Raw genomic sequence first — 18,022 nt, 5'->3', positions numbered from 1 at the left:
ACTCTGCCTAAAGAGGATTGACACATTAGTGAGCTAGATGCCAAACATATCTAACATTGTATTTGTCTATTGATTTCAATAGCATCAGCATCATTTAGACACTCTGATAATCTAACCTAGTGTATGATCTAAATCTGGCTGAGAAAATTTCTTTCTCTTATCTTAGCAAAGCATCAATGAGAATTTCAACTTATAAACTCCACTCACAGTGAAAGCCTATTTCCCAAAAGTTCTTGTGGAGCTTCTGAAGCCCTTTTTGTGTACAAATGATCTGTGAAAGGGCTTTAAGCACTTGTGAACACATTCATTAATTTGAAATTATTCAATGAATGCGGTATGTAATTACAACTCAGTCTGTGCGTTGCTTATAAATTATCAGCAATGAAAGCTGTAGCGAGGATTCACTCTGTGTAGTTTACTGTTCGTATGACACAATCAGAGATATGGTAGTATTGCATCTGTTTCTCTTTCAGTGGCTCTTCAGCTTCCAGATATCTTTCTCAATATGAATAGACACAGGATATTTTGAAATTGGGGGGATCTGTGAGTGAATTTTATATCCTTGCTCCAGATGGGACCTGGCTGTGAGCGCAGAGACTGTGCTCCCCACTTGCTGCCTGTGTGCATTTACACTAGAAGGAAGCCTGGGCCTGCTGAAAAAGAGAGGGAGATGCTGGGTTCTGGCAGTTAGTCTGGGTGATGAAGGAATCAGTCCTGTGGGATGGATGGTAAGCAGTGGCTCTTCTCCACCCCCTGCTGCCCTCAAAAGAAAGAAAGCGAAAAAAAGAGATGAACATGTATCCAGCCAGCATCAGTATTAACTGGCGTAGTACCATATTTTCCACAAATATTGCGTGACATAGGTTTTCTAAATTATTTCAGTGGGGTTTATTCTATAAATGCAAATTCTTGACTGTCCTATGCACTTGAGTAGGAAAGAAGCTACAAAAGAGTTCCCCTCAGTTATACAAAGGACTGGCCTGGCTGAGGGACTGGCTGCTGCAGCCTTGATCTGTGATCAACATGAGCTTTGTGGCAAGATATTCACCCTTATAAAACACATCTGCAGTCCTGTATTTCTTTCTTTCTCCCAGATGGTGCTTTGCAGAAGAGGCTGTGGAACTCTCAGTCCCACTGGGGTCCATCCCAGCCTGGTTCGGAAGTGTTCATGGGCCCTGAGTTGCAATCACCCAGGTGGACTGCCCACCAACATGCTGTTTCTAAGCTCTTTTCTCCTATTCAGCATTTCCTGATGAAACTCTGCATGTTACACATTCATAATTACAGTATGTAGAACTGTTGCCTCAAGATGTAGGCTGCCACTTACATGATTCATCTAATTCATTTTCCCTCTCTCCCTTTCAAGACATCTTCCCATTCTCCCTTTGATGAATCTACCTCTGAGTCTAATATTTATACGGGGCACATACATGTGGGTGCCACCAGTTCAGCAACAGTATCTCCCTTGTTGCTGTAGTACTTTCCTAATACTTAATGGTTGTTGTTAAGGTTAAATCAATCATCTTAGATATAATGAGGCAGGAAGACTGAACCTCAGCTTAATATATAAACCAGGATAGCTTCCTTTAACATCTTTCACTAACGGAGCACATTAATTAATATAAATGCAGAGAATTTTAGTGGTTCTGTTTGCCTGAAATTTAGCAACAACATAAAAATAAATTTACTGTGCACTTTAGTAAAAATTGATTGGACAGCTAATTAGTTAATATGATGCCTTTTTATGTTTTCTATTATAATTTTAATTTCCTGGTCAGTGAATTTATAGAAAGTAACAAAATGCAAAGTCCTCAGCTTAGAAAGTGATATTGTGGAGTCTAGTTTGAATATAATGGACAAGATTAACAAACAGGGTGAAGTGAAGATGAAGGAGATAGTATTTATGCTAGTAGGATTATGTGGTGATTTAGTTAGAGCATATTCTGGTAGTTAGTGTCACTATTTTAAAGCTCTGTTGTTTGACAGAGCTATAATAAAATTGAAATTGTAGTGTGTGGTACATTTATGTTTATGCTCTGTGTTTAGAAGGAGGAGCATGTGTTTATATGCCATAAAATGCAAAATTTGTTCCTTATTCTTCCCCCCCCCTGCATAGTGAGGAAAACATAAACAAGACCTTTTTACAGTTTGGAATTATATAGTGTGGAGAGGACAGTATCTGTGTCTTAACGATTAATTGAACCTTAGCTCTATTTTTACCTCTAAAAGAATTCTATAATTTTATATTTATTTAATTTGTACACAATGAATGCCTTCAGAAAAGAAACCTATCAAAACCCTGAGGTTTCAAACTGTAAGTAGCTGTTAATATGTGATTAAAAAATCATAATATTAACAACGTTATTCACTCAGACCAGTATCTGAGATTCCCTCTTGGAAACATTTTCATACTTTACAGGGCTTGCAAAGATTATTTGTTATTCAAGGTTCCAAAAGAAAAAGGAAATTGGAAAAAATTGGACCTTTGGATACAGCTTGCTAAAAGAAGTGATAAATGAGTTTTGCCTTCCTCAGCAAGGTCTCCTTTGTAACTTTGCTGATCCTAGCTAGCTTTGGGGTTTCTCACATACTGCCAGTCCCAGCTACACCTGTGAGACATGTCTTGGAGGTGCATCAGTTATTTTCATGCAGCAGATACTGTAACGTTGCAGTGGCAGCATTTGAACCCAGGATTTGTTATAGGTTAGGTTCTTTAGGGACCAAGAAAAACACGGTGCAAGCAGAGATGTTTCTGGAAGACCAAGTGCTGCACACTGAGAGATGCTTTCTGGTGAAACTGCATGACTGCACTTTGCTCATAAATCATCGTTACAGAGCAATTGCGGATTTCTCTGCAGCCTTGAGCAGGCACTGTTTGTTAATACCACACAAAGCATCTGAAACACCGTTCTTCCCAACACAGGGAAGAGGCAGTCATGCAGAGACTGTCACCTGATAAGAGTTAAATGTTCTCTCTCAAAGAATAAAAACTAGATGGTCTATAGTACAGAGTAGTAATTTCTACAAGAGAATCGTCTTTGGAAAAGTAAAGCTCTTTCTCTTACTGTTTCTATGAATATTTATAATAATGGGCATTGATACTGCCACAAAGATACTACTGATTTACATTGAATCTTTCTGAAAGTTGGAAAAGCAACATTGGAACCTTAAAATGGAGACAGTATCGGAAACTTTCTCTTGTACATTGTTCATTTGTACTGACATTGATTTTGGGTGGCAAACAATGCTAGCATAAAAAGAAACAAAAGGCTATTAGTATTAGCACTATCAAAATGAGCATGAGGCATTGATGAAGTGCTGCTGTAAATAGGCTTTATTGATGTTACTGTTCTTGCTTTCATATGAGATGTTGCAGTTTCCTGGGAGCTTTTAGGACTTCTCTCAGGTTTGTAAAGAGTAGGGAAAAATTGTTTTTGCAATGAACATTCTGACAGTATTATTTGGTTTCTTTTGGAAGTAACTAATTTTTAACATTAACTAATGTTAAAACTCTTCCCCAAATACAAAGAATCTATTCACGGCAATCATGGGGTAATGTTTGCTCTTGGCATATCATGACAAGAACTATGGGCTGTGTTCTGTCTCACTGTGAGATGCTCTGCCACCATCAGGCTACTCCCAAGCATTTTAGACCCAATTTTATCCTGCTGGATTCATCCTACCCACTGGCTTTCTTAATGAGACTGGAGCAGAGCCCATTGCCTGAGGTTGCTGCCAGGTGCTCCTCTGGCATGGCCAGTGTCCTTGAGTTGGAAGGGAAAGGGCCAGAACACATTGCATGTTTCTGGCACATGTGTGATGATCAGCTGCAATTTGACACTGAGATTTGACTGTATTACCTGAACTGGAGGAATGCATAGATCAGGCTGTATGTAGGAGTCCTCTAGCTACAAAAGCCTCTTAAAAACTGGCTACAGATTCCTGCTGTAAAGAAGTGGAGCAACAAAATAGACCTGGAGATGCCAAGTAACAAAAAATGGTAAGGGCTCAGTTTCTGCCCTCCGTTATGAGAACTAGTAATCCAAATAGAAGCTCATGTATATTTTACCCTGGTTTTATCCCAGATCTCTTATTAACTTTTCTACTTTTAGAATGAAAGTATAAGTGGTAAGAGTTTAAATTGCAAGCAAAAATTAGTGAGCCTGAGAGTCCTACTTTCCGAATCTGGGAAGTCTAAGTGGTTTTGAAAGCACTTCAGGTATAAAGTCTTATAGTCAGAACACTGATTTACATGAGAGATATGTGAATACCTTTGGAAATCTGGATTGAAAAAATTGTAACTTTTGGATCTGGGACTTAGTATCTCAAGTTGCTTTGAGGTTTTTTGCAAATGTTACCATCATGATAGAAAGATTTTCTACCTGGAACTTGATTTTAAGATACTAATTCATTATTAAATATTGTAATAAATAACCATAACAATAAAATCATATTACTATTCAGGCGGCCCATGTGACCTCCAAAGTATGCCTGAACATTTAAATACAGGGTTCTTTTTTGAACATTATTGAGAGGAGCTTTACTTAATGCTAATTTATTCTCCTAGACTGTTTCACTTCTAACATCTCAGCTGATTGATTGTTGGTTCAAGTCTACACATCACAAAGGCCTTTTTTTTCCAGTGAAGCTGAAGCTGGAAGTCATGTCACAACTTAGTGTTCTTCGAGTGAGTGCTTTAAAAGATGGTCTCTGAACAGGGGCTACTCATAAATCCCACAATTTATTACATTCATTAGTATCTAGATAAAGGTTATTAGGTAATCAATCAGGGCCATGTCTCATTACCCTTTAGTAGTTGGGATGTTTTTGAGGTTTTCATTAGGGAGTCAAGTTATTTTCTTTCCTGCTGATGAGCAAAGAACTCCTCCAAGTGGATATTGTCTAAACTGGAGTATTGAAACATTAAGACCAAACCATGTGAAAAATGGTGATGACTCAGTCGGTTTATTAGCCCTCCTCAAAAGAATACAAAGAAGGAGATGTTCCCTCCAGATGGAGAAGTGGATGAGTCATTTAAAGGACAGCTAATATGCAAGGAGTGTGGGAGAGGACATGACATGGCAGGCAGAGGTAGTAGCTAACAGTGCAGTTTTGGCTGCGAAGATAAACTGGAATGTGAAGGCTTCTGGTGTGGTCTTTTATCTCACTTTTAGCTGTGAGCCTGCAAAAGAAACAGCAAAGTACTGTCAGGGCATTTCTGCAGTAGACTGTGGATTCAGTTTGGATCAGCAGTCACAGGACTGGGGGGCAAATTCTCTGCCCAGTGGAGCTGTGTTCATCTATGCAGGCAAGGAATTAGCCCCTGGATGCTAATCTGGTGGTCCAGCCCTTTTCATTCTTCAACCCGGGTCTGGAAATCTTCAGTGAATTGTTTTTCTCAAAGTATTTCAGCATTCAGTCCCTGTTTATCTGGACTCTTCAAGTACAGAGGCAAGAAAAATCACCAAGATTTTTTTTTTTTTAAAAATTGAATTTATATAAATGCCAGCAGAGGTGCTACCCCAGCTATAGGAAAAAAAGTTTGAGAGGTTCCTATATATATTGAAACCAATTTACTCTGCTATCCAATATTATTAATGATACTTTTATCAATATTAATGTTCAAGATAGGCGTTCATAAAGAACTCTGCTATAAGTCAGCTACCACATTCATTTTGCCTCTGTATGCATGTATTGTGCATAGGGATGACTAATGACTGCATGAGCTCCATGACATTTACAGCCTAAAATGTAAGTGTGTGTGAAACTAGACCACTAATGGGTTTAGGTCCTAGCTCAAGTTTACTGAATTTTTGCCAAAGATCTCACTGAAACTCAGACTGTATTTTGCATTGGGCTTGGTTTCCCGAACAGTAATTTTAAAGTACACATAAGACATCCCTGTCTTATTAAAGCTTCTTTTAATTTTATGTTAGGGTTTTCTTGGTGTAAAACTGATCTGTTTTCATTGTGCATGTCAGTCGCTAAAGCTCTTCCCGTGAGGTTGATGGTACTTGAGGAGAGAAAAGCTTCTATTCTTACTGATCCACCTCAAGCCGGGGAGTGGTGAGTGCTGTTGTCCTGCAGCACTGTGGGAGCTGGAAAGAGCAGCTCCACTTCTAGTTTACAGGGATTCAGTCTCCATGGGGATTTATCAAGAGTTGTGAATCTGGTCTAGGCAATGATGTTTTTATCATTTTTTCCTAGTGAAAGTTGTGCTTTACTGTCAGACAATGCAAGGGTGATAGGAGATTAATTGTCTAACACTCTTCAGGATCGAATTAGGGAGCTGGAAGGTCTGTGACTGGTGTCTATGGTATGATCCACTTTGCATAATGGAGGCACAAAGTTATAATCAGCACTAGACAAAGCACTGCTATGTAATTGGTCAGTGTGATTTTGAACAATGCAAAGATTGACTGAAATTACTGACTTTTATTTTTGATGATGAAATTAATGAATTTTGATATAACTGTCACTTGAAGATAAAGTCATTCAAATTTGCACAGCTGACAGGATTACACCAGAGAAGAATACCAAGATACCAAGGTATGCTATGATGTAAAGGTTAATAAAAGGAGGACTCACATTTGTAACAAACCTTAGTGTAGATCAAGGATATGTGAGTTTGAATTGCTTCCCAGAAATTGTTTCTATCGAAGTTTATTGATACATCATTCCAGAGCAGAATCAGGAAATGTGCTCTTTAGTATTCCTGTATGTCACCAAAGTAACTGGGAAACGAACTTCCATACACTATTTTTAACTGGGATATGTTCAGTTTGCGGTTGTGTCAAAGGATCTATTGTAAATTAAATTAGAAGTTGCTTGAATGCTTACCAAGTTCTTTGCTTCATCACTAGGAGAATGGCATGCCAAAATGACTGAAAGTTAGTATCATGTTCTCTGACATCAGTCTAGTGATGTATAGCTCATAGGATGTATTTCCATTGTCAGTAAAACTTTAAAAACATTTACATATATCAGACTCACAATTCTGAAACCTTATAATGTCCTTTCAATATATGCCATGGATCCTAGAAGCAAAGTGACAGCTATATATCTATCTAGTGGATTGTTCATTATCAGCTGAAGACAGGGGTATAATATCATTGCGCATTTACTACTGTGAATGCCAGTTCAAAGAGAAGTAAAAATGGAAGAATGGATAATACTGAGATTCTAATTTTGCTTCGGTGACAACATCCAATATAAGATTTAAATGATTTCAGAGATGCAGGAATCTCTCTTTGCAGTTCCTTACTAGCTCAAAATTAGAGTGACCCGAGTAGGCTTTCATATATTTCTTAATTAAGACAAGCCAAATAAATGCCTGGTACTTTGACGTTACAAGGAAAAGCTATGAAAACATAGTTGGACCACACTTGGTTCAGAAATAAAATTCCATAGACATTAATACTTAAACCCTTCCGAACTAACCAGAATTTTCTCCTGTATGTCCAACAATGAGTCATTTTACCAAGATGCTTCCCCTCCAGTCCCCCTGCAAGGCCACACATTTGCATGGGCCACACAACCCGAACACATCCTGGCAGGATCCTTCCTTGGGACCCCAGGAGTGTGGCTACCTTGGGTGGCGAGCTTTCGCTAGGGCTTTTGGTTACTCTCGCTGCTGTCCAAGAGCAGTGGCTCATTTCAGCACTCTCTAGAGCTGCTTTGAAAAGCAGCAAAACCCCAGGACCAGTGAAAGAAACAGCAGCCAGCATGAGTGTCTGAGGTCTCTTTGGAAAGAACGGTGACCTGCTGGGTCATATGCACAATATGTGCTTGGGTGTGTTGGCCACAACATTGCTGTTGACAAACAGATAGCATCTATTTCATCTTCATTGAATCACAATTAGCAAAGTGGCATGCTCAGCAGTCCTAAACTGGCTCTGTGCTCTCCTTATCTACAGTCCTCCTGTATGACTAAGTCCTTTGGGGAAAGGAAAGCACTGCGCACATCCCTGATGCTTTGTAACAATAATGCTGTTGTATCCCCTCGGAGAGCCCCACTTATTTGTGAAGGGCTTCTGAGACATTTCTCTCGACTGACTTCTACTCTGTCATCAATAACAGGAGCAGCTGGATAAGGGAAACAGTCTCAGAAGTGATGAATCCACATATACACAAAGGAGAGGAGAATAGACAGGCACTAATCCCCTTTCCAGTATAGATAGCCACAGTCCCAAAGCCTTCTTGTAGCCTTTGCCAGTATTCTTGTCATTACTTTCTGTGCTGAGAGTCTGAAAGCCAAGAGCTACTCCTCCAGATATGGTGGTTGTCATATCTTGTGTGATTCATGCCTCCTACAAAGAATTTCAAGTAAAGTGGGAGATAGGAACCCAAGTTTTATTTTAACAGTTTACTATTAAGTGTTTTAAAGAGAAAGAATAGCAAGCTTGACTTCTTAATAACATGTTTCTGCTGCAATGGTGCAATGTATCCATCTAATTTCTTTTGGGGATAACTTTTTTGCTGCTTTTGGCGACTGACTGTGAATCTGTGTTTAAACATGAAAGCTCATCCAGAACTATAGCTGCTATATAGGTAGATGCAGTTCTTTGTGGCACACCACAGCTCTTGCACATTGTTTCCAGCATCCCAGGCTCTGGGATGTTCCTTATCTTTTGACTCTATTCTTTACACAGGCCAAGCAGAGAGATGAAGTACAAGAGGTGGTACTCCAGCTCAGCATCCCATCCTCCCCTTACTGCCGCCCTGTTCAGAGCAGGAAATTTTCTGTTGCTGCTAAGAAGAGATGCTTGTGCTTGTCTCCAGCACAAGTTTAACTAAGGCTAAAGTATATGTTGCTGCTATTTGGGCTGATTGTCTCGTAGTTGGTTTATTTAAAGCTAAATTTGCTTTTTTTTTTTTTTTTTTAATTTTATTTTTAGTGCTGTTCAGCATGTTATGTGGTAACAGAGTCACTGTGTCTCATGTCAACAAGCATATTCACTCCTGCCACAGTCCTTGGAGCTTAGAGTAGAGGGATAGAACTAAATTAAAGAGGAGTGTGGAGCTTTGTGTGGGTTAGCACATGAGAGGACACCTAGAGGAAGTGTAGTTTTCATGAAAGCAAGCAGTTTACTGTATGGAGGCTTTAGTTTTACAACTGCAGGTAAATGCGGGTGCATTTGTTCATTGGGCACAAGCCTTATGGCACCTGTGAATTATGCAGAAAGATATTTAAGTGATATCAATGTTTTTTCCATTTGCCAGTCTACTAGCAAGAAATGGTGGAAAGGAGCTGGGAAAGGGAGTGGTTTTTCAAGAATGAGTTCCTAACTACAAAGCACCAAGTTTTCTCACTGATATAGTTAGACATTCATTGATGCTGGTGATCAGACTTTGGGTGTAAGCATGTTGTGTTTAGCTCCTGGTATTTTATGTTTCATTGTTTCTGCCAATTTCTACTAGACTGTCAATATTTTAAGTTACCTTTTCCAAGACTTGTAAACAGTACATGAGTACTGTATCCTTATTGTATAAGGACTGATCTTTCCTATGTAACTTAGCTCATTACCTTTTACAATTTCTCCAGTAAATATATTATGTGTGTATCTAGACGAATGTAATGTAAATCTTCACCAGTAGTAAGTTGTTTTTGGAGGACATCTGCATTTTTCATTCTATGTTTTTACATTTCAGTCTTTGATTACATTTCAATGTGCAGCAGTAACCCACTAGGTCCTTGTGTTTGTCATTTGCAGCAGTGGCTGGCATCAGTGAACTTTAGTGAAGGACGTTTTCATGTATTACTTAATTGGGTCAAACCAAATAAATGCATGGCACTTTGGCATTACAAGGAAAAGCCATAAAAAGAGAAATATGATGCAAGTACATCTTGGCATGTTTTTTCTCTTTCTCACTTAAAAACCAAATAAATGCATGGCACTTTGGCATTACAAGGAAAAGCCATAAAAAGAGAAATATGATGCAAGTATATCTTGGCATGTTTTTTCTCTTTCTCACTTAAAAGCCTTTGCATGTAAGAATAGAGAATAAAAATATTTATATTCAAAAACCCCAAAATTGCTTGAAAAGAGGTAGTGCATAGCTAGCAGACTGCATCCAACAGCACTGCAGCTGGAAGCAGCCGCTGCAGACTGTCGTGAGGTGCTGAAGATTTGTCTTAGGCTGATGTCAGTTAATTGATAAATTCCACATATTCATTTTTTACTGCTGATACTCTATCAAACCAATAAAATACATCTACAAGAATGTCTTCAGTTGGAAGTCTGTTCCCATCCTGAGTGCTCTGTTGGAATCGGAATGTATTTCCCTCTTTACTTTAGATAGATCTCTTATTATAAAATACTGTCAGAGAAGTAGAATTGCCACCCACTGAAACCAACATAAGTCATGTGCAAGTGAGACTATAAATGGATTTAGAGCTGTAGATAAGAGCTTTACCCTGTTTGCTACACTCGGGCATCATTGCTGGTCTTCAGGCAGGGATACGGCTCTATCTTGGCAGAGCAGGTTACCTGGCAAATATCTCCTTTTAGCTGTGGACAGTGGGCAAACATGTACATGCTTGTTGATATAGCGAACCCTGATGTGTTTCTAAGTCCTCAGGAGTGAAGTGATTTAAAGGTCTGATCCTGCCCTACAGAGAGATGGCAAAGGCCCACAAGTGGCAGCTGCCTCGAGAGCATTCATAAGCATTATATTAACTTTTATCATATTTTGTATAAATGTTGACTCTTTAGAGGAAAAGCCTTTTGCTGCAGTACACATATGGTAACTTTGCCTTCCACTTCCTCCTCAGCTGCCAGCTGCAGTTCTGGCATGTATGTTGTACTGCCTGCTGAAAGATGCTGCCTGCAACTATGAAGGGCCAAAGGAAGAACTTATGTGAACAGCACAGCTCCAGCGAGTAACCCGTGCCATAGCCTCATCAGTCAGGGTTGATTCTTGATTGTTCTGGACTCTCGGTTCGAGTCTCCAAATGCATCTAAAATTACTCTTAGAAGCTATTAGTCTCTCAGCCCCAGCTACAGTGTTCCCAGACATTATACTACCTCCACTGTCAACTGGTGCAACGCTTGCTTTGAGGGATAACTGCTGTCAGTTGATGTCTTGAATTTATTTAGCATTTTGGACATGGTAGTGACCATGTTTCACATCAGCTTTCTCACAATACCATCATAATGTAGGAAGAAAAAATTATCTTTCTCAGTGCATAATGAGGCAAGTAGGAGTATGCAGTTTGTTTGCTCTCTGAAATTTTGGTGGTCCATTGGTTACCATGGTGATGGCAATGTGATACTTTGAATTTGATACCACACACAAGAAGAAGGTCCCTGCTTTGAGCAAGGACTAGGCAATACTGGTACATGTGAGAGACTGTGTGTGGGCAAGATTCTTAATAAGTTATCATGTCTGGGGACTTAAAATTCACATTCGTCAAGACATTTGTTACTCCTTTAACTCATTAAATGAAAAGATTCCACTTGGGTTGAAAAGTTTGTAGGATTTATTTTAGTTATTTTGGCAAGCTTCATAAATTAAGCTGTCTAAATGCACTGCAAATTTCTCTCCATCACTAATAGTTTTCTGCATGCTTCACATGGGAAGGATTGTTTGCATTTAGCTATTGTTCCATATATTTCTTCTTTAAGCAGAATTCTAGAGAGTTTTTCCCCAAACTCTGTGGTGTTACTGCTGCTGAAAATTTGAATCACTGTTTGAATCAGTGTTCTTTGAGAGCATTGGAAATATATGCATTTGAGTGATAAATTTGTTTTTCACACATGCAGCAAATATCACATGGAAGAAATTATTCTAGGGAACAGAAGGCAAAGAGCTGCAAGATTCAAAGTAGTTTTCCACTGAACAATAGGTATTGGTAGTTAACAGGGGTGGACCAAGCTGGAATTTTCAATCTTAACCCTTTGATATTTCAGGGTGAAATCTGGACTTATGGATATCTGAATCAGACACCACTACTCCATGTATAGATTTTGACTCTGGATGAGAAACAATAGAATGGATCCATTTTACTGGTCTAGATATCTTGTGATAAAAAATTTGCAAAATTTCTGTGAACATTAATTCAGACACTGCTTTATCTTCTTCAGGAAAAATCAGAAAACACTTTCTCATAGGCATATTCAAGATTTCAAAATATGCCTAGAGAACTTGTAACAGCTGTGTAGTATTGGGTCATTTTACACAGCCATAATCCAGTTGTGTTATTACAACAGGCCTCTCATAATAGTTAAGCAGGTTGTTAGGAAACAACTTTCTGGAGTTGGTATACCAGTACTCTGTACTGCCATTTAACTTTCACTTACAATTGTGATTCCCCTGACTTACAGTTTTCCTTTAGTGCAGAATACAGTGAAAGAGCTTGTAGATCTGACATTCCTGGTTTGGGAAACAGGAAGCACTGGGAATCATCTCAGGGCACACTTACAGATGCTTTGCTGTACTGCACACTGCATTGTTTGTCTGGAACCTCAGACAACAACCTGCAGTCATTCATTCTCTTTGGACCTTTGGAACTTCACTCAGCCATAGCCTCAGGTTTTGGCTGGAGAAAATGGAAGGCTTTCTTATATTTTTAAGGATTTTATTAATAATTTTACAGTATGTAACTGCTGACTCTTCTAACACTGAAATCTGTGGTGCTTTCCATTCAAATCAGAAATAATTTTATATAGGGTGGCTGCAACCTTTTCTTCTGCTGCTTCTAATAAATATTATATGTCTGACATTTAAGCCTTACATCTCACAGTTACTAAGATCCTTCTAATAGCAGAGCCTGAGGTCCTATTAGATGAAAAAACAACTGTGCTGACATCTAAGTATGTGAAATGCCCGTTCACCGTGAAGTATCTTAAAAATGACCACAGCATCCTAGCTAGGAGAATTTTCAGTAGCTCAACCGATCATGCAAAAGCTCCAGTTGCTTGACAGTGCAACACCTTGTCTACTGAATAACACAACCCAGTTTCATATTAACTCTTTGTGATGTAGAAAGAATCAAATTCCAAGGTATTAATCAAGATATACATAGTAGCTCTAGCAACTTAGCTGAGCCAACACCTCTCAAAGTGCTAGTATTTTTTTTTCTATGACCATTAATCATTTGTTTATCCTTAATATTATATTCTAAATACATAAATCCTTAATATATTACTAATATACCAAGCAATACTTGTATTGCCTTTTCCTTGTATTTTAACTCAATGTTTATAGAAAAAGGAGGAAGAATAAAAATTGCATGTGGAATTTACTTCAAACTGCCTGTCTGGCTCAGGGGTCAGGCTGAAAACGTTAATATCCTCAAAATACCGCCACTATTTCTCATATTTTTAAGGCTGAATAACTGTTTCCCTCCCCAAATTACTTTCTCTTTTGATCTTATAAGAAAAAAACCTCAGGCTTTTCCATATCCATACAAATTTCCTGTTCATAATGCATGTCAGGAGGCTGCATTTTTACATTTGGAAACTAAAATGATCTGTCCAGTAGGTTCAAAATACAGAACCCAGCAACAGAATTTGTAGTCCCACATTTAAGAGTTTTAAAGGCCTTGGAAAATGAACATTCTAAAGAAGAAATAGACCTTTCCCTTAAAGATTTCAGGCCCTACCCTTATTCAACACAATTATTATTTATAAATATTTGTAACTTTTCTCTTTTCAGATATGTTCTGTTAGAGGCATCAAGGAAATGGTCTTAATCTGTGCAGAATTTAGACAAACTGGGAAGATAATGAAAAAAAAGGTGAAAGGTGGTATGAAAGAATTACTTGGTGCAGGGTTTAATTGGGTCTTAAACTACCACACATCTATACAGGAGGCAGAGGCCCAGGGAGAAGAAGAGGAGAGAGAGCTGAGAAATGGAGTGGTTGACTGTGAGCTGAAAAAAGGAGAGAGAAGAGAAAAGATGCCAGACTTCGAGAAACTGGGAGGCTATTCCAGGTTTAGTGGGTGGAATGAAAGGAGCCCAATGACAGGGAGCTGAAAAGCATTCATACAACATTTCTGCAGTGCGCATATCTCCTTTGCTCCCTGTTTCATCGATAGACTCGCATATATTATAAAACTGTGCGTGGGAGCACCACATGGTGGTTTCCTATATCTTTTTAAAAATCCATATGAAACATTTCATGATTTACCACCTGTCAGCTTCTCTAGATTTTTTGCCTTTACTTTTTCAGTTGTTGAAGACAAATGTTTTCTGTCATTTGTTGCTGGCTCTCTCTGCCTGCCTCCAGCCTTTCCCCCAGCAGCTGCAGTAAATCAGCACGGCCCTGGGTAACACTTCCTGGCTGCTGGTCACAGAAATGCCCCCGTCTGCCTCCAGACCATGCTTGCTCTGTGCAGTGCTCAGCAGTGGAGTAGGGACAGGAGGGACAGAAATCTTGGCTTTCTTGGTGCTTGGGAGAACAATCTGTGAAGGAGCATGTGGGCATGAGAAAAGAAAGGGGAGGTAAGAAGTGTGTACTGTTTCTCAGGCTTGAGAGACTTGGGGGATGGTTTAGTATGCACAGAGGAAACTTTCCATGACACCTAGATGGAAAAGATTTCTCCTGAGCAGAATTCAGAACCTGTGCCTTAACTGGTTTCTATTCTCTGATGATACCTTAAACAGGATTTTGGAAAATGACAAACACGTATGGTGAGACACAACAGAAAGAGCAAGAAATGGTCTTTCTTCTCTAGAGGTGGTGAGAGAGAGGCTGAGTGTAGGAAATGGGGGTTTCAAGGTGATGGGAATAGCATGAGAATCTGAATAGATTCATACGGGCACTTACACACAGCTGAGGACTGAACCTTACAAATTTTTTTCTTTCTTTTGTACAGCAGTTCTCCCCTTTTCAAGAAAAAAAGACAATATATAAATCTGTCAGGCTAGAAGATACCATAATAAATCTAACACATGTATGGCATATTTACAATTTTATATGTTGCCATTCCTGATGAATCTGGACAAGCAGCATGCTAATTGCTGTTCTCTAGAGGGGTTAGGAGGAAAAGAATCATTAAAGAAAAGCTCCGTGGCATAATAAAAAATTGTGATTGTCTTTTCCAGCCTTCTTCTATGTGTCCACAGAGGATGGGCTAGGTTACCTAATTAAAAAAAAAAAAAAAAAAAGTATTTTGTAGTATGTTTCTTTAATATCTTTATGTGAGAATGCTTTTCAAGAAGTAAAAGGATGAATAAGGCAAGTATCAACCCTTACAAGGACAAGAAACATTGGAATTAAAATGCAAAATGGATTATGTTTATTTGGAATTTTCTCTGTCATTTAGTAGAGGTTCTTTAATTTGTTTATCTCTCCCTAAAATTGCCTATTGAATTTAATTAAGTGCACCGTAGATTTATGAGTCAGGGCAATATGAAGATTTTTTTTTTTTTAGAGCAAGCTTATTTGTTCCTTGGATGAGTTTTCTCAAAGATGTTGTAATTATATGCCTGGATTACCACTGGCATAGAAGAAAGTTCACTCAAACACAGCAACAGCAGATAGGCAAGGCACATGTCTTAGGCTCAATGAAATTTGTCAACCCCCATGGCCATGCATCTAAACCCATCTGCATCAATTACTTAAGGAATCTTTGTTGGTGATGCATCTTTAAATTACTCATTGTGATCATAATACTTTTAGATACACACATGACATCTCAAGTCATGACATATCTCATATGATTCTGGCATGTTTGCATGTTTGTCTAGACTCTTCTACAATTCTCTTTATCTTCTTTTTCAAGAAATATAAAAGAATATCTACTTCTCTAAATTTACGCTTATACAAATAGCTAGGATATCTAAGGACTCAGTGGAATTTTGCCCATCAACAGCAACAGAAACAATGAAGTCATTACATTTACCATAATACTAAAGAGAGGAAAAAGTCTGTTGGTAAAAATTAATTTTTGACTATTTCTCACTACAGCATTCCAGATAGGTGGTGCATTAATGTTAATGAGGTAGCTAATCACAGTTTGTCATTGATGGATCTACAATCATTAATCCATGAAATTTTAGATTATTTCTGTAAATCGAGAGATAATGAGGGAACTGAGTAGGTCTATTTCATATGTCAGGCTCACTTGAGAGAAAGGCTGTTATTCCCATGAATAAGGGGCAGGTTATTCATGTTCTGTATGCCTGTACATATTGTTCTTAAATATAGTGTATAAACCTGTAACTGAATGAGCAGAGTCTGACCCAACTGCACCAAATTAATTGGAAAGCCCCTGACTGAATCAAATGAAGTGAGAGGAAGAACAGCTTTGCTTTTGGGGCTTCTCTGTTCCTCCAATGACTGTTACATGGCAATGATAATTACTAATTGATGGGTTCTGAACCTTAGAGTAATGTAGCTACAAATGATATATAAAAGGATGGCTTACTATATCCATGATAAAGGTGTTCCTTTGAGTTTGCATTCATTAAATGTTTAATAGGATATTTTTAATACATATACACTGGGATTAAAAAAAGAATAAATAAAGGAAAATGTTTTTTTATTGTGACAAATATAAAACTTCCAGTGAAACAAAGAAAATCTGGACCAAACTGAGCCTATGGCATCATTCTCATTGCCTTCATGGTATGGAGTTTCGACTGCAGTAAGTTATTTATCAGCTACAAATACTAGGTTTTCAAACTGGGGCCACACTATATTGTGGGCTACAGATCAGTCTGAAGAGTTATTGTGTTAGTCTGGGCTTCAATTTTGGCCACTATTTGTATTAAAGCTGTGTGAAAATGTCATGAAATCTGTGAAATTTGAGGCTGATCTATTTCAGTTCAGTAAAATAGGGTAGAAGTAACAGAAGGAATTTAAACCAATTTGAGGAAGCCAAGATTGTTTGGGATTTTGGTCAGAAACCACGAGATACATAATGGCTTTGATCAAAATGAGACCAACTTATGGTTTCAGCTGAATTTCCTCCTCCAATCTGAGATTCATTAAAACTCTAACTGACAAAGAACAGCTGTCAGCTGATACCAAATTAAATTTTGCCTAAAAGTTTTCAAGCCAATACATCTCTGTCCAGTAAATCACATTCTATTGCTTCTATGGCTGCTTGTTACTAACAGTTCTTACTGTTGTTTTGCTTTCTTTTTAGTAACAGAAGTGGTGAGAAGATAAGGACTGACATTGTTTTGGAAAGGTATGAATACTCGTGGGTATGACGCAGGTATATTTGAGAGAAAGAAATGGGACATGGTAAGTAAATCAAGAGCTAGTATCTTCTATTCCTCCTAAGAAAAAGTAGGAAATACATATTATTCTTTAACTTAGGTCCAAGGATTAGTAATGAAGTAAATGTTTGTGAGGAAGATGAGAAAATTCACAATTGCAACACATGAATCATAAGCTTTTTGAAATTAAATTACCTTTGTCTTTGTGGTCTTCCTTGTTAAGCTATTGGTTGCAGTCACAAATTTAATATATTTTTTAAAATATGAAACCAATCATGGAAAGACTATAAGCCTTCAGAGCTATGTTCTGGTGTATTAGCCATGGGAATTCCCGTCTTCTACAGGAGAAGGTTTTTTTCAGTGAACTAGTTTAAAAAATATTAGATGCTTTCTGTGACATATGTTTGCAGCTTCACGGATTATAAAAGCAGAAGAGAGAACTGCGATTGTCCAGACTGACCTTCTGTGTACCATGGGTTACAGTATTAATTTCCGTTTGCAGTCAAACGTATTCTAGGAAATGGGGATATAAAGATATTAAATATCCATTGATGAATGGCTCCCAAGTTTATCTAATCTCATTGTGAAAAATGCTTCTGGTCTGATTTTGTCTAGTCTCAATCTCTAGCCATTAGAACTCATTTTGTCTTTACCTGCCAGACTGAGGTGCCTCTTTAATCACATCATTACTGTAAACTTTACTGTAGAACAGAATAGTTTTATTTTTCTTTGAGTCTATTTGATTAAGAGTTTCTTTTGAATTGCCTTGGAGAGACATTTGAGAAATTGAATATTGGTAGATGGGAAGTTGACTATCATCATGTTCATTGACTTTGGAAGGCCGGCC

At 38.2% G+C, this 18,022-nt stretch overlaps 1 long non-coding RNA gene across 1 annotated transcript in view; it reads left to right on the top strand.

The window, feature by feature from the left end:
• The window catches only part of LOC116962416, a 516,730-nt gene that overhangs the window by 195,184 nt on the left and 303,524 nt on the right, over positions 1–18,022 (top strand). The window contains exon 3 of the long non-coding RNA XR_004407583.2: positions 17,100–17,200. This is a non-coding gene — a long non-coding RNA (uncharacterized LOC116962416). The remainder of the gene's footprint in view (positions 1–17,099; positions 17,201–18,022) is intronic.

Source organism: Tyto alba, unplaced genomic scaffold (assembly GCF_018691265.1).
Source record: "Tyto alba isolate M040663 unplaced genomic scaffold, T.alba_DEE_v4.0 Super-Scaffold_5, whole genome shotgun sequence".
Classification (NCBI taxonomy): Eukaryota; Metazoa; Chordata; class Aves; order Strigiformes; family Tytonidae; genus Tyto; species Tyto alba.
This window is presented reverse-complemented; position numbering and strand designations above follow the sequence as displayed.